Genomic DNA, 24,110 nt, shown 5'->3' with positions numbered 1-24,110 from the left:
TATGTATGTATGTGTACATATGTGTATATATGTATATGTATTTGCGAATGTCTGTGTATGCATTTATATAAGTGTGTGTGTGTGTGTGTGTGTAGACAGAGGGCACAGGGTGAGCTGAATATGATAGATGATACCTAAAAAAATAAAATTAAATGTTGAGAGGAATGTACTGGGAGAATGAGAAAGAGAGAGGTAGAATGTTGTAAATAATCTTACATAAAAGTGGCAAGAGGGGGGAGGTGAGAGAAAATAACTAAGCCTTACTCTCATCAGATTTGGCTTAAGGAGGCAATAACATACACACTGATTTGATATGGAAATCTATCTTACCCTATAGGAAAGCAGGGGGAATGGGATAAGAGAAAGGAGATAATAGAAGGGACAGAGACTGGGGGAAGAGGCAATCAGAAGCAAACACTTTTGTGTAAGGACAGGTCAAAGGAGAGAATAGAATAAATGGAGAATGGGACAGAATAGAGGGTAATATAGTTAGTCTTTCACACCATGACTGTTATGTATGCATTTTGCATGACTACAGATATATAACTTATATCTAGTTGCCTGCTTTCTCAATGAGGGTGGGTGAGGAGGAAGGAAAGGAGAGAATATGGAACTCAAGGATTTAAACATGAATGTTAAAAATTGGTTTTTACATGTAACTGGGAAATACAAAACACAAGCAATGGGGTATAGAAATCTATTTTGCCCTGTAGGAAAATAGAAGGAAAGGGGATAAGACAAGGAGATGGGGAGTAAAAGAAGGGAGAGAAGATTGGAGGATGGTGTAATCAAAATGCATGCTGTCCTGGGTTAAGGCGGGAGGGGAGTGATGGGGAGAAAATTTGGAATTCAGAAGCTTGTGGAAGTGAATGTTGAAAACTGAAAATAAATAAATTTATACAAATTACAAGAAAAAATAAACAGATAAGCAGGTAAACTACAATTGGCTAGAATGTACTAAAGAGAATGAAGTAATATCAATACTAAACATCTATGTAACAAATAGCACAGTGTACAGAGTCTTACAGGAAACATTAATTTTTTAAAATATTTTTTAATATATTTAGTTTTCAGCATTGATTTTCACAAGAGTTTGAGTTACAAATTTTCTCCCCATTTCTACCCTCCCCCTCACTCCAAGATGGAGCATATTCTGGTTGCCCTGTTCCACAGTCAGCCCTCCCTTCTGTCACCCCACTCCCCTCCCGTCCCCTTTTCCCTTCCTTTCTTGTAGGGCAAGATAAATTTCTACACCCCATTGCCTGTGTATATCATTTTCTACTTGCATGCAAAAACTTTTTTTTTTTGTTTTTGAACATTTGTTTTTAAAACTTTGAGTTCCAAATTCTTTCCCCTCTTCCCTTCCCACCCACCCTCCCTAAGAAGTCAAGCAATTCAACATGGGCCACATGCATATCATTATGTATAACCCTTCCACAATACTCATGTTGTGAAAGACTAACTACGTTTTGCTTCTTCCTAACCTATCCCACTTTATTGAATTTTTCCCTTGACCTTGTCCCTTTTCGAAGGTGTTTGTTTATGATTACCTCCACCCCCATCTGCCCTCCCTTCTATCATCCCCCCTTTTTTATCTTCTTCCTCCTTCTTTCCTGTGGGGCAAGATACCCAATTAAGTATGTATGGTATTCTCTTCTCCGGTCAAATCTAATGAGAGCAAGATTCACTCATTCCCCCTCACCTGCCTTCTCTTCTCTTCCTACAGAACTGCTTTTTCTTGCCACTTTTATGGGAGATAATTTACCCCATTCTGTCTCTCCCTATCTCCCTCTCTCAATATATTCCTCTCTCATCCCTTAATTTGATTTTATTTCTTTTAGATATCTTCCCTTCATCTTCAACTCACCCTGTGCCCACTCTCTCTCTCTCTCTCTCTCTCTCTCTCTCTCTCTCTCTCTCTCTCTCTCTCTCCATATATATATATATATATATATATATATATATATATATACACATACATATATACATACATACACAATACACACTCATATATACATATATATACATGCATATTCCCTTCAGCTACCCTAATACTGAGGTCTCATGAATCATACACATCATCCTTCCATGTAGGAATGTAAACAGTTCAACTTTAGTAATTCCCTTGCAATTTCTTTTTCTTGTTCTTTTTCTTGATTACCCTTTCATGCTTCTCTTGATTCTTGTGTTTGAAAGTCAAATTTTCTATTCAGCTCTGGTCTTTTCACTGAGAAAGCTTGAAAGACCTCTATTTTATTGAAAATCCATATTTTGCCTTGGAGCATGATACTCAACTTTGCTGGGCAGGTGATTCTTGGTTTTAATCCTAGCTCCATTGACCTCCAGAAAATCGTGTTCCAAGCCCTTCGATCTCTTAATGTAGAAGCTGCTAGATCTTAGATTATTCTGATTGGGTTTCCACAATACTCAAACTATTTCTTTTCGGGTGCTTGCAGTATTTTCTTCTTGACCTGGGCGCTCAGGAATTTGGTGACAATATTCCTAGGAGTTTTCTTTTTGGGATCTATTTGAGGAGGCGATCGGTGGATTATTTCAATTTCTATTTTGCCCTGTGGTTCTAGAATATCAGGGCAGTTCTCCTTGATAATTTCTTGAAAGATGATATCGAAGCTCTTTTTTTGATCATGGCTTTCAGGTAGTCCAATAATTTTTAAATTATCTCTCCTGGATCTATTTGCCAGGTCAGTGGTTTTTCCAATGAAATATTTCACATTGTCTTCCATCTTTTCCTTCATTTAGTTCTGTTTTAAAATATCTTGATTTCTCATGAAGTCACTAGCTTCCACTTGCTCCAATCTCATTTTTAAAGTAGTATTTTCTTCAGTGGTCTTTTGGACCTCCTTTTCCATTTGGGTGATTCTGCCTTTCAAGGCATTCTTCTCCTTATTGGCTTTTTAGAGCTCTTTTGCCATTTGAGTTAGGCTATTTTTAAGGGGCTATTTTCTTCAGTATTTCTTTGGGTCTCCTTTAGCAAGTCTTTGACTTGTTTTTCATGGTTTTCTCACATCACTCTCATTTCTCTTCTCAATTTTTCCTCTACTTCTCTTACTTGCTTTTCAAAATCCTTTTTGAGCTCTTCCATGGCCTTAGACCAGTTCATGTTTTTCTTGGAGGCTTTTGTTGTAGGCTCTTAGACTTTATTGATTTCTTCTGGCTGTATGTTTTGGTCTTCTTTGTCACCAAAGAAAGATTCCAGAGTCTGAGACTGAATCTGGGTGCATTTTCACTGCCTGGTCATGTTCCCAGCCAACTTACTTGACCATTGAGCTTTTGTTCAGGGTATGACTGCTTGTAGAGTACAGAGTTCTCTGTTCCAAGCTTGGGGGGATGTGCCAGCTCTGCCACAGCAGCCCTCCTCCTTCCCCAAGAACCCCCAACCTGTACTGGACTTAGATCTTCAGCAGGTTCTGCACTCCTGCTCTGATCTGCCACTTAATTCCTCCCACCAGGTGGGCCTGGGGCCGGAAGCAACTGCAGCTGTATTTCTGTCGTTGGGCCACCTGTGCTGCCCCCGGGGTGGTGGCCAAACCACAAACTCCCTGTCCCCAGCAGCTTTTCCCACTAACCTTCTCTGTTGTCTTTGGTGTTTGAGGGTTGACAAGTCTGGTAACTGCTGTGGCTCACTGATTCAGGGAGCTAGGGCCCGCTTTGCCCGGCTCCTGGTCTGGTTGGTCTGCACTGCCCACGCTGGTCTCTGCTCCACTCCCCTCTGTTCCCAACTCCATGTGAGATAGACCTTACCCAGAGACCATCCAGTCTGTCCTGGGCTAGAGCCCTGCTTCCCTCTGCTATTTTGTGGGCTCTGCAGTTCTAGAATTGGTTCAGAGCCATTTTTATAGGTTTTTGGAGGGACTTGGTGGGGAACTCATGCTAGTCCCTGCTTTCCAGCTGCCATCTTGGCTCCACCACTAACATTAAATATTTTACAGGAGAAAATAGATAGTAAAACGATATGAGAACTCAACCTCGACCTTCCCTACTCAGAGCTAGAAAAATCCAAACAGAAAATAAACAGGAAAGAAGTTAAGGAGATGAATAGGATTTTATAAAAGTTAGATATTAACTGCTGCAGAACACTGAATAAGAATAGAAAGGAATATACATCTTTTTTTTTCTATAGTACATGTCATTACACAAAAATTGACCATGATTTAATGCGTAGAATCCTTGCAACTCAATGTAGGAAGGCAGAAATATTAATACATCTTTTTCAGATTATAATGCAATAAACATTATATTCAATAATGAATAGATAATATAGTATATTAATATATTATAATATTTTATTTATAATATTATATATTATATCTAATATAGATAGTAGATAAAAAATTAATTGGAGACTAAACAATTGAAACCTCAAGAAAGAGCGGGTCAAAGAACAAATCATGACAACAATCAGTAATTTTATTAAAGTGAATGACAACAATGATACAATATAACAAAATTTGTGGTGTGCAATTCAAGCAGTACTTATAAAAATAGGCAAATAATAAATCAATGAATTGGACAGGCAGTTAAAAAGATAGAAAAAGAACAAATTAAACCCTTCAATTAAATACTAAATTGGAAATTCTGTAAAACAAAGCAGAAATTAGTAAAATCTAAAGTAAGAAAGTCATTTAACTAATAAATACAAGTAGAAGCTGATTTTATGAAAAATAGTTAAACTATTGGCTAATTTGACTTAAAAAATAAGAAAAACAAGTTACCAATATCACAAATGATTCACCAACATTGAAGATGAAATTAAATTAAGTATTATCAAATATTTTGTCCAATTGTAAGCCAATATATCCATCAATCTAAGTAAAATGGATGAATGTTTACAAAAATATAAATTGCCCAGATTAACAGAAGAAATGAAATACTTATATAAATGTATGTTAGAAAAATAAATTAGGCAAACCATCAGTGACTTCCCTAAGAAAAAATCCTCAAGCCACATAGATGTATTCATAAGTGAATTCTTGCAAATATTTAAAGAATAATTAATTCCCACACTATAAAAATCTTGGACAAAATAGGTAAAGAAGGAGCCATAGTAAATTCATTTTATGACACAAATATGCTGTGGATACCTAAATCAGGAAGAGGGAAAATAGAAAAAGAAAAATATAGACCAATATCCATAGTGAATATTAAAGTTAATGCAATTAAAAAATACTATCAAATATATTTCAGCAATATATCATAAAGATCATACACTCTGATGAGGTGGGATATATACCAAGAATACAGAGAAGGTTTAATATTAAGAAAACTATTAATAACAAAACCAGTAGAAATCATATGAGTATAACAATAGATGCAGGAAAAAATAAACTTTTAATGAACTACAATACTCATTCCTATAAAAAACAAACAAACACATATTATTAAGCATGGGAATAAATACAATTTTCCTTAAAATTATAAGTGATATCCATGTGAAATCTTCAGCAATCATTTTCTATAATGGGGATAAGTTCAAAGTCTTCTCAATAAGATCAGGGGTGAATAAAGGATCCACATTATAATCACTATTATTCAATATTGTACTAGAAATGCTAACTAAACCATTAAGAGAAAAAAAAGAAATTGAAGGAATTAAAATAGTCAATGTGAAAATGAACTATCACCCTTTCTTTGCCAGTGGTATGATGATATTCTTGGAATATCCTAGATAATCAACTAAAAAGCAGATGAAATAATTAAGCAAATTTGCATGATATAAAATAAATACACATAAATTATCAGCATTTCTATATATTACTAAAAAAAGTCCAGTAAGCAAATATAAAAAGAAAAATTTCATGTAAAATATCTGCATATAATATAAAATACTTGGGAGTTTACCTGCTTAGACATACCCGGGAGCTATCTGAACACAGTTACAAAACACTTTTCACAGAAATAAAGTCAGGTCTATACAATTGGAAAAATGTTGATTACTTGGAGGTAGACCAAGTCAATGTAACAAAAATGAAAAATGAAAATTTGACCTAAATTAATTTGTGTATTCAGAGCCATACTAATCAAACTACCAAAATTATTTAATAAAGTTAGAAGGGATAATCAAAAATTCATCTGGAAGTCTAGAAGATCAAGATTATCAAGGGAAGTAATGAATAAAAATGTGAAGGAAAGTGGCCCAGTTATACCAGCTCTCAAAACTGTATTACATTGAAGCAAAATAATCTCGGACTTGCTAAGGAGAAAAGTGGGGATCATTCAGTGTACAACAAATCATAGTAAATGACCAAAGTAATCTGATGTTTGATAACTTCAACAATCCAAACTTTTGGAAAAGAACTCACTATTTAACTAAGTTGGCTGGGAAAAATTGAAAAGTAGTTTGGTGGAACATAGGTATACAGATTAACATCTCACAAAATATACCAATAAAAAGTTGCTTGATTTAGAGATAAATAGTGATGCCATCAGCAAATTAGGAGAGCATGGAGTAGTTTATCTGTGAGATATGGATAGGGGAATTATTTATGACCAAACAAAAACTAAAAGAGCTTTATGGGATTTAAAAGAAATAATTTTGATTGTTGTTCTTCTCCAGTTGTTTTCAATCATGTCCACTCTTCATGACCATACTTGGGGTTCTCTTGACAAGGAGTCTGGAGTGGTTTGCCTTTTCCTTCTCTTACTCTCTGAACAGATAACGACTGAGGAAACAGGGTTAAGCAACTTTCTTAGGGCACACAGCTGTAAATGACTGAGGCTAGATTTGAATGCACAGAGATGAGTCTTCCCGACTCCAAGTCCAGCACTCTTTCTCCTGCACCAACAGCTAAAGTTTTTGCATAAATAAGATGAATACAGTCAAGATTGGAAGGAAAACAGAAGACTGAGAGAATATTATACAGAAAGTTTATCAGATAAAATCGTCATTACTCATAAGAATATAATTCATTCCCCAATTACTAAATGATAAAAGGATATGAACAAGATGTTTTCATAATAAGAAGTCAAAGCTACCTAACATCGTATAAAAAGTTCTAAATTCTTATTTATTAGAGAAATGCAAATTAAAATATCTTTCAGGTACCACCGTACACCTATCAAATTGGCTAATATTACAGAAAATGAAAAAATGACAAACATTGGAGGTGATGTGGGAAAATTGATGCACTAATACATTGTTTGTGGAATTGTGAACTGATCCAATCCTAAAGGGCTATTAAACCATGCATACTCTCTGACCCACCAATACCACTATTAGTGGGGTATATGAGGTCGTCGGGGAGAATTAGCACCTTTTTTGTGAGAGCTTACCAAATATTTTTCAGGGCTACTCATCCACCTTTGGTATCCACCTTAACCCAACTCTTACCTGTGACTCCAAGAAACTGTAGCATGTGCAACAAACAGCCACATCCTGGTAAAACCATCTTCACATAAAGGCTCACCCAGGTTGAGTGCAACCAACATGTCTCACACCTGTGAGTTAGTGAGATTTCTACCCCAAGCATGTGAAGGCTCCTCTTGACTGAATGGGTGGACAAGAACAATTTATTCTAATAGCCGTGAAGGTCACTCAAACAGGAACCATGGGAAGCTTAAAGCTTGGTCAGACATTGAAGATGCCAAGGTCATCTGCTGCATCTTGGGATGCTGTCAGTTATTTTTAATTTTGTCCTACCACTGGACTTCAAGGAATCTGGAAGAGATAGTGAGGCTAACAACTTTGCAGAACCCTGCCTCACTTTAATCTAATTCACACATGAGTCAAAGCCACCCTGTGAAGCCATTGGTCTTTTTTGAAAATGAGCACACAACAATCACTGATAGGTCTGTATTCCAAAGAGATTAAAAAAGAGTAACACCTCTGTGTCTAAAAATATTTAAAGCAGCTCTTTTTGTCCTAGCAAAGAATTGGAAATTGATAGAATGCCTATCAATTGGGGAATGGCTGAACAAGTTATGATATATAATTCCAATTGAATAATATCATGCCATAAGAAATGATGAGGAGGATGCTTTCAGAAAAATCCTGGAAAGACTTATATGATGCAATACAAAGTGAAGTGAGCAGAACCAGGAGAACATTTTACTCAGTAGAAACAATATTATACATTGGTCAACCGTGAATAACCTAGGTATTCTCAGCAATACAATGATCCAAAACAATTCCAAAAGATCTATAATGAAACATGCTATTCACCTCCAGAAAAAGAATTGATGGAGTCTGAATACAGATCAAAGCATACTTTTTGGAATATTTTATTTTTTCTTGTTTTTTCTTTTACTTTGTATTTTGTTTTAAAACGTGACTAATATAGAAATTTTTTTGCGTGATTGTACAGGTAAGACCTATATCAAATAACTTGCCATATTCTATGGTGAACTAATGAGAGGGGAAGAGGGACAGAATTTTAAAAATCAATTTTTAAAAAGCCTATGTTAAACATTGTTTTTAAAGGTTAGTTGAAAAAATAAAATATTTTTAAAAAGAAGAGATACGATCTTGAACTCCAGTGATAGTTGTCTCAGTAGGGGGAGAAAAGGAGAAAGATTTGAGATATATTTTGGGGACACAATTTGCAAGACTTATAAACTATTTAGATATGAAGGATGAGAGACAGAAAGAGAGAGAGACAGAGAGAGAGAGAGAGAGAGAGAGAGAGAGAGAGAGAGAGAGAGAGAGAGAGAGAGAGAGAGAGAGAGAAGACTCTTGAAAGCCTTCAAAGTTGTCAACATGGATGACTGGGAAGATGGCCATCAACAAATATAATAGTTTGGAGGGGGGTCATGTTTTGAGGGAAGAAGGTGAACCATCTGCCTGAAGATAATCAATAAACCTGTAAAATCAATTCCAAACTCATCTTTTTTTTTCTTTTTAGAGGCCTCAGTATTATTGCAAATGGTTACATGTAAGCTTAATATTCCTACCATGAAGAACTGTTGGAAATTACCATAGGAAACTCCTTTCACTTAGCTTGCTAAAATTATTGTCTATTATTGTGTAATTTCTTCCCAGAATCTTATCAAAAGTGAGTCACTTATTCCTACTAACTCAACTTTATACTCTTTCCAGTTATCTCATAATTCTATGCTAGCTCATTTATCTATTTGTCTTTCCAAACCATTATGAAATACTACTAAATAAAAACATCCATTTGGACCAGTAAGTAGTTTGTATGGAGTCCTTAGTCTGGAACTCCCCTTAGAGGTATAAGAAATAAAAGAATACTTTGACTAGGTAAGGGAATAAGCAGTCAGATATCATTACTACGTACTAGGCACTGTGCTAAAGACTTAACAAATATTAAATATTATTTGTCTTGATACTCACAATAACCCTGTGAGGCATAGTTTATAGTTGAGGAAACTGAGGTAGACACTGGTTAAGTGATTTGCCCAAGGTCACACAGTTAGCATGTGATTAAGATCAGGGCAAAACTCAGGGCTTGATAATTCTAGGCCAAACCTTGGAGAGAAAAAGTTTCTGTCAAATGGTAGGAATAGACATCAGATTGCAAGGAATTTCAAAGTAAGATAGAAATAAGATAGTGATTATAATCTTTATAATAAGGAGTGATTGAGAATGACTTAACAAAACAAAATATATATATACACCCCCATATATATGTGTGTGTGTATAAATATATACATACATATATACACATATACAAATATACACACATATACATATATGCATATACATGTACATGCATACATACATATACATATATGTGTGTGTATGTGTGTGTGTTTTGGGGAGGCTGCCAGAAGAGATAAATTGGATGGGTTGAAGCAGAAGGGATGTCAAAATAAGCAAAGGGAGACCAGAAGAAAAAAATTATAAAATGATATTATGGAGGATGATGTACAATGGGTCTGAGGCATTCAATAAGTGGAAAATGGAAAATTCTCCATGAAAAACCTTTATTTCCAAAGTAGGAGCCAGAGTATTAGCTGAGGAGGGAATGACGAAAGGTTTATGTAAAGGAGAGAGTATGAAACAAGTAATATGAAAGAATAATGCATTGTAAAGCAATAACAAAGACCTACTTGAGATTAGATAACAGAAATTTTCGAAAGACCCAGTCCACGTAGTTCAATGACTTTCACTAGCAGTACATAAGTACAAGGTAGAAAGATAGATTGTGTATCAATTAATTGACAGGCATTTATTAAGCATCCACTATATTAGGCATCGTGTTAGCTGCTCTAAATGCAAAGGTAAAAACAAATAACAAAAAAAAAAATTCTCACTCTCAAGGAGCTTACATTCCTTTGGAGAAATAATTTGTATATGGATATATATGTATAATTAAACATCAAGTTTGGTCTTTGGCAATGAATGAACAACAGAAGGACAAGGTAAGACAGGATTCCAAAACAGAAGACTGTATAATTGGATTAGTTAACAATAGGGACAAAACTATAAAGAGAAAACAGTATGACCTTAAGCTGAGGTGATGGGCTAGAGGAGCAGGAATGGATATTATTACTGGATGTTGTGGTGAGGATGAAAAATAGATATAGGATTTCTGAAACAGAGGAAGAGATAAAAGTATATGAAATTTTGATCAAGGAAAAATTTCAGAGTTCAGGATAAATAAGGTGGTTATAGGAAATGATGAAATTGGTATTATGATCATCCCTATAGGTATCTGTAGTAAAGGTAACCATAATGGAAGTTTACATGATTGATATACTAGGAGGCCAGGGTGTTTGAGCAGATATTGTATAGATTTAAGTCCCAAAGTGAGTTATAATGGAAAACACATGATGGTTATCTAGTTACTGACCTCCTTGAGAAATGAGAGTGCCATCTACCTGGGATCGGGTAGATGACTGCAACAAGAATCTAGATTGAATGATACACATCACACACAAAGGGATATAGAGGTAACTAGACATGCAGATGGAAAGAGATAATTTATATGCACATGTACATAACATATGTGCAATATACAAGGTGCATATATGAATTGTATATTTATATGATTTAACATGCCTATATTTCTATACATACATATACATATTTGTATATCTTTGCCTATGTATACATACACACACTGATGGGGTGAACCTTAAAGAGAAAGTGGTCAATGATAGTGACAGATATAATGTTTAGAAGTCATTTGTCATGTCTCTAGCATTTTTTACTAAGACATGAGTGCTTTCTTGTGTATTGAAAAGAGTAAGCATGAAAGCTGTATAAGAAGCATCATTCTATAAGAAAACGCAAACAGTATGAAAGGAAAGAACCTAAGACAAAAGGAACTTTACTAAAGAGTGAATCACAACTCTAGATGGCACAATGGAAATAGAGTGCAATTCATTATGCAGATTTAGGAGGACTGAGGTGACTAAGGATGTTTTCCCCAAATAGCACGCATTAGTGCAGAAGGAGGTGGAATTTTCTTAATTATAGGATGAAGAAGGAGCAGTGACTGTGATTCTAACACTGAAAAGTCCTCTTATGATAGGAGTTAACATCAATATCTTCTCTTTTAAACATCAGAGAAAAGTAATGATTAGGTTTATCATTGGAGTTATTAAATACAAGTAGCCAGGGACTTGAATGAGCTCACAATCAAGCTAGTTCCATTGTCTTCTCTCAAGAGGGTGGACTAGCACATGGTAATGGTAGCATGCTTGACTTGGAGTCAGTGAATCTGAGTTCAAATCTCATCTCTTCTACTTTGTACTAGGTGACCTTGGGCAGGCCAGCTAACCTTTCTCTGTTTTTGATTTCATCTGTAAAATGAAGGGATTGGACTACGGTGGAGGTTTGGGGTTATGGACTTTTTAGTCAGTCTGGTGGAATCTATGGACCCTTTCTCAGAATATTATTTTAAATGCATAAAATAAGATCCATGGAATTTTAAATGAAACTTGTTATATTGAAATAGATTTGCCAATTTTTAAAGTGATGAACTCCTGCTTAAGAGACATGTGATTCAATGATCTCCAAGGATTCTTTCAGCTTCCATTCTAAAATTCTATGAATATGTTCTGTGGATGCACATGGTTCTGGGTCAGGACAAATCTGATAGCAGGTAGAATGGCAAGGATGCCATATGTCTTGTCCTATTGCCATGCAGTTTAAATTTCTTTGATTAGCTTTCTATGTTTACCTTTTCCTTCTATGTACTATGCAGATTTCATATCTGATATGGTAACCAATAAAAACATAATTTTATTGATCAATTTCAAGTCATAGGAAATACTTCTGTCTGTAATGATATGCTGATGTATTTATTTGCAGGATTTCTCTAAGAAACTTAAGGAATTTATTTGCATCTTGGAGATTTGTCACTTGTCAGTTTATAAAGATTATCTAACCATCTGATCATATCTTTTTAGGTATCTGGTGGATGCTAAATCATTGAAGTTTCCTTTACTATATCCATTGTGTAACCTTCTTTGTTCTTGGTGGTTTGAGCTCCTGTAATTCCCTCTCTTCTTAAGACTCTCTGGTATATTTTTTGAAAGATATTACAACATTTATTTTCTTTCTTGTGCTTCATTAACTCCTTATTTTTATTGCCCTTTCAGTTTTCACTTTTATTGTTGATTGACCATATCAAGAATTTCAAATATACTTTGTTTTGTGGATTACATTTTCATGTCTCTGGTCTGTTGCCTATAATCAGGCAGTACAATGGTTTTTACTAAATGTTCTGGTCAAATATTATTGTAATGTTTTTTCTATTGGTCTTTAATAGCTTTCTCAATCCTTATCTGTCAGGATGATATCTACTGACTACCCAGAAGGGTGTTTCTATATAACTCCATTTTTTTCCTCCAATGATGCTTACCATGGCAAGTCCCATGGCAGATACTGTTATATTCAACTTCTAAATGCATACTCACACATAAACACACATATATTTGTGTGTGTGTGTTACTGCCAATAGATGATTTTTTTAAAAGTTTGTTTTGTTATACTCCTGTTAGTTGGTTTTGTACTGTGAAAGCCATATGAGCATAGATTTAGGGTCAGAAGGAAGTCATCAAGTCCAAAATTCATTTTATAGAAGAGGAAATAGAGGATGAGACAGGATAAGTGACTTTTCTAGGATGATACAGATAATAATTGTTTAAGATGGGATTTGAACTGATACCCTACTGACTCAAAGCTTCACACTCTATCTTCTGCACTACTTAGACCCCTCAAAACCAAAAACATAGTCTTATAATATATGATAAATGCCATAAAAAGAGACAGTCTTTTTGGTGGAAAACATCAATGTGATATAAAATAGTCTTGATGGTTTTTAATTTACATGTGAAAATGATTAGAATAGCATATTAAAGAAAAGAAGATACAGTGATTAGATCTGGGGTAATAGATTTATATATTTTCATCTACAAATGAATGCCTGCAAATTATTCTCACATATGGAGCTCATGCTGATCGCAAAAAGGTGGCCTTATCTAGAAGACATGTCTGGGGTGAAGATAGGATAACTCCATAAATATAATCTGAAGGAAATAACAAACACTATCTTCTATTTTTCTATAAACTCTGCACATAAAATGTGATTCTCATTTCATGAAGTTTTCATAGTTTGTCTCATATGATCACAACACTGATTCAAGAGAATAAATGGATATTAGGTTGCTAAAAATTCAAGAGATATAATAATATGTGTCTTTTCAATTATCTAAAAGCATGTATTATAACTTTTCTGACACATGAACTGGGCCACAATTAACAGGCACAGATTATAAATTGTGCTATATAAAATTGTGTTGAATAGTTTAGAACACAAAGTCTAAACTTTGATTTAGCTCCATGACCCTGTCCAGGACTTGAAAAATCTACAAAATATTCCCCTAAACCTCACTTCTATTTCTCTCCTCCATGAACAACTTTGCTCTAATTACTTCCCAGCACCTTTTCCCTAGCTATTCTTTTTTACTTGAATTGCTGAATAGCTGTTTTAATTAGTGATAAGAAATGGCCTTATGCCTGTGTCATGGTCTAGGGTCCTGATTCAAGTGCCCCTTTCCTTTGTCTATCTTTCTTCTTGAAGCTTGGTCTGGAATCTTAAGTCTGGAGGTATTCCTGCATCCTGATTTGGCCTGAGGAAACTAGTCTCTAATGTGTACACTACTTATTGCCCAACAGCATTCATGGACATATTATTATAAAATCATTAAAATCTATATAAGAATTCTGTAGTTAGATTAATATCCCATTAAATCAGGAAACATTTTTTCCTTTAATGAAACTAATATAAATTGATATAGTATTTGATGTGACATTACTTATGTATCTTTTTTTTAAGTCACATTTCAATCAGTTGCTTTAAAGGTCATGTTTAATGTCACATTAGCACTTTCCCAGAAAGATTTATTTTTGTACAGGTGTTAGTAGAGGAAAATAAATATTCTTCTTTCTTGTCATTATCTTACATACATTTAAATCTGAATTAGCCTCCAATTTTATCAGACAGAATGCACAATAATTTTCCTATTCAATCTTCTATTTGCTATATAACTCCCTTCCTACATTCACTGCATTTTGGTTGGTGATTTTTAGCTCTTTTCTGGCACTCTCCCACTGGAAAATTACTGAATATAAAGGCAATCACATTAATAGAGTAGCTTATTAGATGGCACTGAAATACTACATCCTCATTCCCCTTCCCCCATTCTAATCCCACTCTCCAAATATCAATTTCAAACATATCAGGAGCATACTAATGTATTCTTGTGTACTAAGCACTGATTGTGTGCACATTTTGCTTTCAGATAATTTGTCACCTGAATCACTAAGTTCATCAGGGAAGCAGGAAGGAATAAGGCATCACATGACCACCATTTTTTTTAACAAAAATATATTTAGTGAGAAAATATAACAAGGACAAAGGTTCCAAAGACACACCTTCAAACTTGGATTGTCTTACTTCAGCACATGTCAGTCCCTGGGGAAATGGGGTGTAAAACTTAAAATATAAAACTTGAGAGGCATCCAAGTAGAGAACACTGGGGTGTGTCTGAAGGGTATCTACCCATTCTGGAAGTCCTTCTCTACATTCTCAGGCATCCTCACCAATTTCACTTCTGAGTGTGGCACAGACAGTAAAAGAGTCCCTCCTTTGCTTAGCTGGGATAAACACTCAGGGTCTTAACTACCAGATCAGTGCCTTGCATAGGGAGGTCTAACAGGACACTTGGATAATTCATTGGTCCCTCACTATAGCCAGGTTGCCACCACCAGCTCAGGAACTCCAGTTGTTAACAAGACCTCAGATATCATTGCTGCATCTCCTGGTCACCTGGATGCTCCCTTGTAGGGGTGCTCAGTCATCTGGGATCAGGAAAGAAAAGACACTGCAACAACAGAGGTACAATGTGGTCCTGGAGACATGGAAAAAGGGGAGGGGGGAATAAAACTTACTGTTCCTCACTTCATCCAGTGCCTCTCAGCAATTCTTCTTACTTGAAACTTGCCATGGAAGAGAGCCAGAGATTGTCCAATCAGTTCCAGCCCCATGACCAGAACCAAGTTCCCCAAAGTTCCATGTGTTGGACTGAAATAAGTCAGGGAATACTGCTCATGTTTGGTGTAACAGCAGGAAAAGCATATTGGGGCCTTTCCACTCAGGCTCCAATGACTGAGCCTTCATTGACCAATTCTGCTTAGTCCCACCCCAAGGACTGTGTCTTAGGATATTCATTTGAAAGGACTGCATATTTTTTAGACTAAAGAGAAGCTCTGAGAAAGCATTGTACCTGACTTCGAGAATCTGAAAGACCTCCATGGCAAAGAAATGAAGCTTGTCCTACTTGGCCTCAGAAGACAGAACTGGCAACTACAAGTTGTAACTGCAAAGAAGACAATCTAGGCTAGATATAAAGGAAAACTTCCTAACATTGAGAGCCAGCCCAAGATGACACGATCTGTACCAGGAGGTAGGGGTTTTCCCATCAGCAGAGGCTTTGGGTAAAGGTGGGGGGACCTGAGCAATGTTATGGAAGTTAATCCCATTCAAGAGTGAGTTGGATGAGATAGTCATCAAGGAACTTTCCAACTCTGATTGTATAGGGATCTTTGTCATGCGTCCATCTATCCGATGGCCATTGTCTAAGGGGCCCCTTACTAATGAGACTGGGGAAGGGAGAGGCAGACTTCAGCACAATCCTTTGATTCCCAAAGGCCCACTCTTTTGGTCATTCATGATTGACATTGATCTCCATCCACTTTCCTGTACCAACTGCTTGGCCTTGGCTGCTCTTCTTTTTCCATGTCTTGAGTCTTGTATTTGAAGATTAGATTTTGTATTCAGATCTGGAGTTTTCATCAGGAAAATTTGGAATTCCTTCACTTCATTGAATATTCATCTCCTCTATTGAAAGATTATGCTCAATTTCATGAGGTAAGTGATACTTGCTGGTAATCCAAGATCTTTAGCCTTATGGAAAATTATTTTCCAAGACCTCTGATGCTTTTAATGTAGAAGCTGCAAGGTCCTAAATAATTCTGACTGTGGTTCAACAATATTTAAATTGTTTCTTTCTGTATGTTTGCAGCATTTTCTCCTTGACTCAATAATTTTGCAATTTGGCTATGGTATTCTTAGGAGTTTTCATTCTGGGATCTCTTTCAGGAGATGATTGGTGGATTTTACAATCTGGTTCTCAGACCTCAGTGCAGTCTTCTTTGATAATTTCTTCAAAGATGATGCCTAAGCTCTGTTTCTTTTTTTGATCATGGCTTTCCAGTAGACAAAAATATTATTTTTTATCCAATTTTTATTTATATTTTTTTTTAATCATTATTTATTTATTCAAAATTTTTAGTTTTCAGCATTAATTTTCACAAGAGTTTGGATTACAAATTTTCTCCACATTTCTACCCTCCCCCCCCACTCCAAGATGTCATATATTCTGATTGCCCCATTCCCCAGTCAACACTCTCTTCTGTCATCCCACTCTCACCCATCCCCTTTTCCCTTACTTTCTTGTAGGGCAAGTATATCATTAAGGCAGAATTAATGACTTCAAAGATAACCATGAATGTAGCTGAATGGTCCAGAATCTCAGGATATAAGGAATTCTCTAAGTAGAAGGCAGAGGAGTTAAAGCATTTATTGAAACACAAAAGTAGCATCATGTTGACTGGAACTCAGGCAACTACCATTTCTTCCAGTCCTAGCTACTCCCCTCAGGACCCTCAAATGGGTGGGGAAGATCTTCCCATTCACTGATTGCCTTTAGAGCAAGTTTTATTTTTATGTCCCATTGCCTGTATATCTTAGTTCCCAGTTGCATGCAAATTTTTTTTTTAACATCTGCTTTCAAAACTTTGAGTTCCAAATTCTCTCCCCTCTTCATTCCCCACCCACCCTCCCTAAGAAGGCAAGCAATTCAACATAGGCCACATGTGTATCATTATACAAAACCCATTCACAATACTCATGTTGTGAAAGACTAACTATATTTTGCTCCTTCCAATCCTATCCCACTTTATTCAGTTTTCTCCCTTGGCCCTGTCCCTTTTCAAAAGTGTTTGCTTTTGATTACCTCCTCCCCCTATCTTCCCTCCTTTCTATCACCCCACTTTCAATCTCCTTCCTCCTTCTTTCCTGTGGGATAAGATACCCAATTGAGTGTGGATGTTATTCCCTCCTCAGGTTAAATCTGATGACAGCAAGATTCACTCATTCCCCCTCACCTGCCTCCTCTTCCCTCCCAACAGAACTGCTTTTTCTTGCCATTTTAGGTAAGATAATTTACCCCATTCTATCTTTCCCTTTCTCCCTCTCTCAATATATTTCTCTCTCATAGCTTAGTTTGATTTTATTTTTTTTACATATCATCCCTTCATATTCAACTCACCCTGTGCCCTCTGTCTATACATATATATATATATATATATATATATATATATATATATATATATATATACATACATACATATATGTTTGTGTGTGTGTGTGTGTGTGTGTGTGTGTGTGTGTGTATTCCCTTCAACTACCCTAATATTGAGGTCTCATGAATGATATACATCATCTTGCCATGTAGGAATGTAAAAAAATCCAGTTCAACTTTAGTAAGTGCCTTATGATTTCTCTTTCTTGTTTACATTTTCATGCTTCTCTTGATTCTTGTGTTCAAAAGTTAAATTTTCTATTCAGCTCTGGTCTTTTCACTGAGAAAGCTTGAAAGTCCTCTATTTTATTGAAAATCTGTATTTTGCCTTGGAGCATGATACTCAGTTTTGCTAGGTATGTGATTCTTGGTTTTAATCCTAGCTCCATTGACCTCCAGAATATCATATTCCAAGGCCTTTGATCCCTTAATGTAGAAGCTCCTAGATCTTGTATTATTCTGATTGTGTTTCCACAATACCCAAATTGTTTCTTTCTGGATGCTTGCAATATTTTCTCCTTGATCTGGGAGCTCTGGAATTTGGCAACAATATTCCTAGGAGTTTTCTTTTTGAGATCTTTTTCAGGAGGCTATCAGTGGATTCTTTCAATTTCAATTTTACCCTCTGGGTCTAGAATATCAGGGAAATTTTCCTTGATAATATCTTGAAAGATGATATCTAGGCTCTTTTTTTGATCATGGCTTTCAGGTAGTCCAATAATTTTTAAATTATCTCTCCTGGATCTATTTTTCAGGCCAGTGGTTTTTCCAATGAGATATTTCACATTGTCTTCCATTTTTTTATACCTTTGGTTCTGTTTTATAATATCTTGATTTCTCGTAAAATCACTAGCTTCCACTTGCTCCAGTCTAATTATTTAATTAGTATTTTCTTCAGTGGTCTTTTGGGCCTTCTTTTCCATTTAGCTAATTCTGCCTTTCAAGGCATTCTTTGCCTCATTGGCTTTTTGGAGCTCTTTTGCCATTTAAGTTAGTCTATTTTTTTAAGGTGTTACTTTCTTCAGTAATTTTTGGGTTTCCTTTAACAATCATTAACTTGTTTTTCATGATTTTCTCACATCACTCTCATTTCTCTCCCCAATTTTTCCTCTACTTCTCTTAATTGGTTTTCCAAATCCTTTTTGAGACCTTCCATGGCCTGGGACAAGTTCATGTTTTTCTTGGAGGCTTTTGATGTAGGTTCTTTGACTTTGTTGACTTCTTCTGGTTGTAAGTTTTGATCTTCTTTGTCACCAAAGAAAGATTTCAAAGTCTGAGTCTGAATCTGAGTCTGATTTTTGCTGCCTGTTCATGTTCCCAGACAGCTACTTGGCCCTTGAGTTTCTTGTTGGGGTATGCCTGCTTGTAGAGTAGAGAGTACTTTGTCCCAAGTTTGAGTGTCTGTGCTGTTGTTTTCAGAGCTATTTCTACACAGCAAGCTCTGTCACACCAGTGCTCCTCCTCCCCCAAGAACTGCCAACCCAGACTGTGACTCAGATCTAAGCAGGCTCTGCACTCCTTCTCAGATCCGCCACTTAATTCCTTCCACCAGGTGGTCCTGGGACCAGAAGCAACTTCAGCTGTGGTTCTGTAAGCTTGCCTCTGAGCTGCACCACCTCAGCTCCCCTGGGGTGGTGGCCGAACCAAAACTCCTTTCATTCTATCTCAGCAACTTTTCCCACTAACCTCTCTGTTTTCTTTGGTGTTTGTGGGTTGAGAAGTCTGGTAACTGCCACAGCTCACTGATTCCGGGTGCTAGGGCCAGTTGTGCCCAGCTCCATGTCTGGTTGATCCAAGTATGGCCCATGCTGGGCTCTGCTCCCAGCTCCATGTGATAGACCTTACCCAGTGACCCTCCAGGCTGTCCTGGGCTGAAGCCCTGCTACCCTCTGCTATTCCATGGGTTCTGCAGTTACAGAATTTGCTCAGAGCCATGTATATAGGTGTTTGGTGGGTCCTAGGGGAGAGCTTTAGGATAGTCCCTGCTTTCTGGCTGCCCTCAAGCAATTTTTTAAAAGCAATCTAGTCCATCAGTCTTCCCTTCCACTTAATTGGCTGTTTAACTCTGCCAATTTGAAGCAATATACATACACAACACAGTGAAGGACACAGACAAGCACTAGAGTGTGCTAGGGAACTGCCTAATCAATGATTTAATTGAATAAAATTGTACATGACTAGTGATTTTATTCTTTTGTTATTAGATTGGTTCTTTTGAACATTATAGTCATCAAGAGAGTTGGTATGATAGGCAAACAGAGGCTCTAACACACTACAAACAAGGAACAACACTAAAGGCTAGGAAATCTCGATCTATGTTAATGTAGAAGTCAGCCAGTTTATGAAGGGCTTTGAAAACCAACTATTTCATTCCAGTGGTAATAGGAACCAATGAAGTTGATTGAATGAGAGTGAGAAATAACATCGTCAGGCTTGTGCCTAAAGAATATCAACTTGAAACTTGAGTGAAGGACAGAAAGGACTGGAGTGAAATGTGAGGGGGAAAGACAAATCAACTTTTTTTTTCCAATAATGCAGGTGTAAAGTTACAAGAGGGTTCACCACAATCATGGTAGTATTAAAGGAGAGACAGTGAAACTGATATAACTTAGCAACCAGTTGCATGTGAGAAGTAAGTAAGAGATAGTAAGGAGTTAAGCAACACCTAGATTACTCATCTGGGTCACTAGAAACATAGTTGTTCCCTCATCAGTAAGTTAGAGAATCTGGAAAAATCAGAGGGTTTTGGGAGAAAATAATGAGTTCAGTTTGGGACATATTAAGTTAAATATATGGGACATCCAGTTTGAGATGTACATTAGACAGTAGATATGAGACTGGAGATCAGTGGACTCTCTAAGCCTGGCTAGTAGATGTAAAATAGAGATAATAATTGAATCAATGGTAGCTGATAAAACCATCAAGCATAATAAAAGATGTAGAGAAAATGAGAGTCTTCAGGATAGAGGCTTGGGAAACTTCTGTCTTAAAGTTATGACCTAAATGAAGCTCTGACTTAAGTGAGTATCTAGAAAAAGGGAAAAGAAAAGGATCATTTAGGTAGGAAGTGAGCCAGCAGGGATCAATGTCACAAAATCCTAGAGAGAAGAAAATATCAAGAAGAGAATGGTGGCAAAGAGGTCAAGAAAATGAGGATAGAAAAAAGAAAATTAGATTCGGCAACAAAGGGACCAGTGATGCCTTTGAAGAGAACAGTTTTAGTTGTATAATGAGACTGGGAGCCAGACTTCCTTGAGTTAAGAAAACAAGAGGAAAAAAGATGGAGAAATCAATTCTAGGTAACCTCAATGACTTTATCTATAGAAGAGAGGGAAGATGTGGGATAGTAGCTAGAAGAAATGGAAGGATTAAGTGAGGATTTTTGAGGATGGGGGAGACATGGTTATATTTATAGGCAGTAGTAAGGTGAATAGATGCCAGGAAAATACTAAAGATGAATGAGAGAGGTGGGATGATCACTTGGACATGTAGAAGAGTATGCCTTGGCAAAGAGAAGGGCTACCTCCTGTTTTGATGCTGTGGTAAAGGGGAAGATAGTTTCAGAAGACATTTGAGTCATGAGGAGGAGGGCAAAAGAGAGAGCTTTCACTGAATGATAATAACTTTTCCAGTGAAATATGACACAGCATTCTCAGGTTAGGGAGTAGGATGAGGTGGAACTATAGAAGATTTGAGGAGAGATGCAAACGTTTGGATAAGTTGATATTTTGAATGGGACCATGAACTAATTACAGGGAAGGGAAGGAAAGTAGCAAGCAGTTAGTAAGTGCTTAATGTGAGCTAGGCATTGTGCTAATCATTTTATAAATTTTATCTCATTTGATTTGTTCCACAAAAAAACAACCTTGTGAGGAAAATGATACTTTTATCCCCATTTTGTAGTTGAGGAAACTGAGGTAGATGGCAACTAAGTGACTTGTCCATGATCACACAGCTAGTAAATGTCTGAGGCTTACTTTGAATTTAGGTCTTCTTTGTTGCAGGTACAGTACTCCATCCATTGAGTCACATACTTGTGTTATAAACAGATTACCTTACCTTAAAGAGGGTCAAGTTGAGATTGTATAATATACATTTGCAGTGGACTCAGTCAACAATTTAATGATTTTCTTCAAAGGCTTTTTGTTGTTGCATAACTACAAACAGTGTTAGCTTGTAGAAACCTAATGAGTATAGGGCAAAACAGGAAAAAAAATTGAACTCTTTAGGATTTATTCCTTCATTAAGCTGTGCTCTTTTTTAAGATATCCAGTGCATTAGATATTTATTTTTCCATGTTTACTTTCCCTCAGTCTTTTAACTTACTTTAAAAAAAATCTCTTTCCCTAAGTATATTATTTTCCCCTCACTGCTAGAAAGATTTATTGTTATTTCTTTGAAATGGCCTGAATAAGAAGTGTTTTTGTTTGTTTTATATTGCTTTGTTTTAGCACAGGTTCTAAGTATCTTTTTAAATTTTTTTTCCTTTCTCCCTTTTGAATAAATAAAATTTGTTCTCAGACATGATTAAAAGGCTCCTCATAAATAATGGTGACTGCCACTTGTCTTAAAGTGGAAGAAATGGCCTGCTTGAGAACAAAAATCAAATTCTATCTGGGATTTCAGGGACTCTGAAATAGTTTTAGACTACATTTGAAGCCTAATTCTTATAAACCAGAAAAAAAGACAATCCGAATGCACAGGCTATTACTGATTTTCCTTTCTTTCAAGAAAATATCTCTATAGGAAACTAGCCTTTGATAAATGGCACAAATGGAAATAAAGGTAAGAGTAATAAAAGGAATCCTAACTTGAAAGGTAAAATAAGCAGAGAAAAGGGAGAAATGCCTCAATCACTTAAGGTCCCATGACTAAATAAAAAAATGTTATTTGAAACATCATATGAATCAAGATCTTATTGTTGCATGAAAATTATCTTGGGTTATCAGATTATAAACACTGGAACATTCTATAATTCTGAAAAGACTTCAAGAGTGGTCCAGGAAATAGACTATCTGTCTGCCATTTAAGGATCCAAGTAATTAAGTTTGGAGAGGCTCAACACCAGGTTAGTTTCAGGTTGATGAAAGTTTTAGTTATATGAAATGTTGACAGCCACCTATCATCCTGTATGGGGGTGGAGGGTAAGGTGAAGGAACAGGAATTAAGCACAAAGATTTGATTCAGGAGAGAACATAGAAGGGATTTTTCTTAATTATCAATTGTTTAACAGAAAGACTTTATACTATTTTAATAGTTGTACATATTAAGGACAGCTGATAGTGGACAGAGCACTGCAGTTGTAATTTAGAAGACCAAAGTTCAAATCTAACTTCAGAAAATTGCAGTTTCTAGCCTGTCAGCTTCCTTTTCCTAACTAGTAAAATTATCAAGTACAGTCAACATGCATTTATTATCTACTAAGTTCCAAGAACTACACACAATTGCTGTTGTGATTTATCACATAGTGCCTTACACATGCATTTGCTGTTCTTTGTGTATGTAGATAAGATTGCTCAATTAAATTCATTAGAAATACGTTAACCTTTTCTAGTGATGAATGCATGTGGTTCAGTCTTTCATTCAGTTCTCATTATGACTTTTACTCATCATTGGCTAGAGAGGGTTAGATGTGATGTCAGTGGTGATGGAACATATAAGCCAACTGATATATCCAGGATCAAAAGTACAAATTTCTCCTGATTAGTAAAATATTCTTATCAACTGAGTTAACTAGAATTTATGATGAAATAGCATTTTAACAATTTAGTTATTTTAATTAATCTTGGCAAAATAAAGAATTTATATTATCTGGACATCAAAGCAGAAGTGTCATGTCTTTGAGATTTTATCTTGTATGGAAAACATACAAGAAAAAAACTAAAGATTAATTTGGTAGAATCTACTAGAAGAAGAAGAAAGGAAGCAACTTGAAAAAGAAAGGAGGAGAAGAATTATTGTACCCACACCTTGAACACAAATGATGAGCTTCAAGCAAGCTAACGAAAAGATAAAAAGAAATGGATAAATCTTAAATCATATTCCCACTTGAAGTAAGTAATTGTGTACAAGAGTAATGGAATCGGAAATATGTGAGGACGATTGAAAAATGCTTTTCTTGTTTGACTTACTAAAATTAGGTATCTAGGTTTGGGAGGGGGTCTTTGAGAGTGGATAATTATGTGCAAAGTGTAGATTGGAAGTGATACCAGAGGAATTAAAGGAATTGTATCTAGTACTGGTAAAAACAATGA

Source organism: Trichosurus vulpecula, chromosome 6 (assembly GCF_011100635.1).
Source record: "Trichosurus vulpecula isolate mTriVul1 chromosome 6, mTriVul1.pri, whole genome shotgun sequence".
NCBI classification, from domain to species: Eukaryota; Metazoa; Chordata; class Mammalia; order Diprotodontia; family Phalangeridae; genus Trichosurus; species Trichosurus vulpecula.
The sequence above is the reverse complement of the archived record's forward strand: the minus strand, read 5'-3'. Positions refer to the sequence as shown.